This window comes from Pteropus alecto, unplaced genomic scaffold, assembly GCF_000325575.1.
Source record: "Pteropus alecto unplaced genomic scaffold, ASM32557v1 scaffold98, whole genome shotgun sequence".
Classification (NCBI taxonomy): domain Eukaryota; kingdom Metazoa; phylum Chordata; class Mammalia; order Chiroptera; family Pteropodidae; genus Pteropus; species Pteropus alecto.
The window spans coordinates 9,391,461-9,394,877 of record NW_006443570.1 but is presented as its reverse complement, the minus strand read 5'-3'; the positions used below and the strand labels follow the sequence as shown (position 1 = coordinate 9,394,877).

Genomic DNA, 3,417 nt, shown 5'->3' with positions numbered 1-3,417 from the left:
GTGCTGAGAAAACTGGAAAGCCACATGCTAAAGAATGAAATTAGCCTGTTGTCTATCACCACACACCAAAATTCATTCGAAATGGATGAAGGACCTAAATATAAGACCCAAAACATTAAAATGCATGGAAGAAAACATAGGAACTAAACTCAAGGACCTTGGACTTAAAGAGGATTTATGAATTTGACCTCAAAGGCAAGGGAAGTAAAAGCTAAAATGAATGAATGGGACTACATCAAACTAAAAAGCTTCTGCTCAGCAAAAGAAATCGTCAACAAGGTAAAGAAAGAACCATCTGAATGGGAAAATATATTTGCAAGTAACGCCTCCACTAAGGGCATTTTAAAGGTTTTGACAAATGTTTTACGAAATGCATCCACCATTACAGTAGCATACAGAAGAACCATTTCACTCCTCTAAAAATCTTCTGTGCTCCACCTGTTCATTACTGCTCTCTCCCTCACCTCAGAAACCTGGCAACCCTGATCTTTACATTGTCTCCATAGTACTGCCTTTTCCATAATGTCATATAGTTGGAATCATACAGTATGTAGCCTTTTCAAATTGGCTTTGAAACAGCATTTTAACTTTTAAAATTCAGCAAAACTAGCCCTCAGATTCACTAAGAGTGGTCTACTAATCTGCACTAATTTTGCAAGCTTTCTGAACAAGGCAGAATGGAGAGAATTGATTTTGCTGCTGCTCCCAGTTTCTGGGTTGTTGCTGGAACGTTTTGAAAGGTGAAGTGGTTTGGTATGGAGAGTTGAGGCAATCATTTTCCCCAGTTCCACTGGCTCATTTGAGGCCTGTCATTCCTGTTTGTTTTGTTTTTTAAATTCATCCATCCATCCATCCCTTGCATTCCATTCTAATCCTACTGCAGTGTTCAATCTCACCACTCTAATTTCTTGAGTATGAATCTCGAAATTTTACGTATCTCTGTAAAATTTAGTACTTTTGTTGCGTGAATGTTTTACATTTACTTAAATGGCACTGTGCTAAAGGTATCATTTTGTTTTTATATTCTCTATATGTTGCTGGTAAACAACCTAGTTTGTTTCTTCTTCTACTAAGTAGTATCCAGACAGGCATTTTCCTATAGATTTGCCTGGTCCTCAGTGATAGGCACCTAGGCTCTTTCTCCACCAGCAATGTGGTGATAAAAAAAATTTTAGAACTTTCACATTTTTGGATTTTAGAAATCCTTTACAGTCATTGATTGCTCTTGCCTTAAAACCAGCTTGAGCCTACGGCCATGCCACCCTGAACAAGCTTGATCTCGTCTGATCTCAGAAGCTAAGCAGAGTTGGGCCTGGTTAGTACTTGGATAGGAGACCACCTAGGAAGACCAGGTGCTGTAGGCATAAAAAAAACCAACTTGAAGGAGGACCTAGCAATTTAACAAATTCAAGAAATATATTCAAGTCTACAAAGGCTTAAGGAAACAAATGTATATTTTACCGAGGAGTCTGTGAAAAGACACAGAGGAAGATGAGTCACTTATCCCCTGCCTGTCCCTCTCTCAAGGTCCCCTCACAGCAACTCTGTCTGGGTCTCTTCTCTTTCTCAGAGCCTCTGCATTTATGTCCCTTTTCAAATGCAAAGTGAGTTAGCTTTCTGGATTTCCCCAATAAGTCTCTTCACTTTCCTTCCCTGATCTGCAAATAAAAGATCCTCTTACTGTCTCCTTCTTTCTAGTGTGTGTGTGTTGGGGGGAGGGATTACACCTGAAATTAGTTATGATTTTTACATGTTTTATGCTTTAGCTTACTTGTAATAATAGAAATACACTAAAATTTTAAAATGTAATGAGCGCACAATTAGAAGGCATCTTCACGCTGGGCATCTGTGTTATTTGTGTCACTTTTATCATGCTTTATATAAGTTAGCATAGATTCTTCTCTAATCAACCCAATGACAAAAATGACATTAATTTCATCATGTGTATGTATTCTGTTTATAAGTATTTTTTATGTGCCAAGCACCTTTATGTTCTGTGATTTGCATATGATATTTTATTTAATCCTTAGAATCCTTTGACATTTTTTTAAATTCCATCTTGCAAATACAGAGCTATAGGCCCAGACTGGTGATACACGTTCTCGGTCATGGAAGCAGTGTACCCAAAGGAGCTCTGTCTGAAGACTTCCCTGCTTACTGGTTAAAAAGTTTAAAGTAGAATAATCCATTAAGCAGTGAAAAAAAGCACTCCATCTCCTTGATAGTCAGTAGAATTTAGAAAAATGCACACACGGGATTTTGAGAGCCAAAGGGCATGTTAACCTTATAGGGTTGTGGAGTTGTTATTGATAATTTGGGCAAGAAAATTCTTCCTTGGACAATACTGTCTCAAGCATCACTTGACGTTTAGCCTCCCTGGAAGCCGCCCACCAAATGCTAATACGACTTCATTTACCGTGACTTCTCAAAACATCTTTCACAGTTCCAATCCCTACCTCTCTCCTATTCAGATGAGGAATCTGAGGCACAGGGAGTTGGAATAACTAAGTCACGTAGGGTTTCAACTCTGCTGCACTTAGGATTCACCCCCAGGTGCTTTTTAAAACTGCTACTGCCCTGACCCTATCTCATACCAAATACATCAGAATATCTGGGGGTGACGGCGGGACACTGGCATTTAAAAAAAAAAAAAACCCAGGGGGTTGAAATGACCAGCATAGTGGTTAAGAGCCTGGGCTCTGCAGTCATCCTCTCTGGGTTCAAACCCCAGTTCTGTCATTTACTAGCTGTGCCACTCCGGGCAAGCTGCATCATATCTTCATATCTCAGCTTTAAAATATAATTGATAGCATTTACTTCCTAGGATTGTTGTCAGGATTACATGAATATATGGAAAAGTGGTTAGCAACTATTAATAGTAAATCCCAGTAGTTGTTGCTGTTATCATCATCATCATCATCATCATCATCAGATTCTGTCCCCTTATCTTCTTACTAATGCTCCTTCCCCTAAGATGCATCCTTTTTTTGATCATTTATTGACAAAATACAACTCTTTGGTCTGTAAACTCAGCCCTAAGTGTTCATGGAGGCTAGGAGGGAGAAGCAGGTATGAAATGATCTCTATAGGTGGAAGGGATGGAGAAGTACTGAATTATTTTGGATATTACCAACCATCTCCAGTAGGAGAGAAGATTCAGTAAACTGCCTTGTAAGAAAGACGAATCACTGACATCTATCTTTATGGAGGACACAGCCTGATAGTGTAGAAAGAACATGAACTTGGAAATCAGACCCAGGCTTCAAATGCTGGCTCTGCAGCTTCCTGGCTGTGTGATCTTAGTTTTAGGTATGTTACTTAAACTCTCGCAGTTTCAATTTTTTGGTGAAAATAAAACAGCCGGCAATGAAGGATGATTGTGGGGATAAAATCAGATAATTTGTGGAATGCTCCTGG

General features: G+C 39.1%; 1 non-coding gene across 1 annotated transcript; it reads left to right on the top strand.

The window, feature by feature from the left end:
* The first annotated feature begins 1,245 nt into the window (after positions 1–1,245).
* On the top strand, positions 1,246–1,364 carry LOC112473312. The gene has a single exon (XR_003043985.1). It is a non-coding gene; the product is annotated as a 5S ribosomal RNA (ribosomal RNA).
* Positions 1,365–3,417: the final 2,053 nt, after the last annotated feature.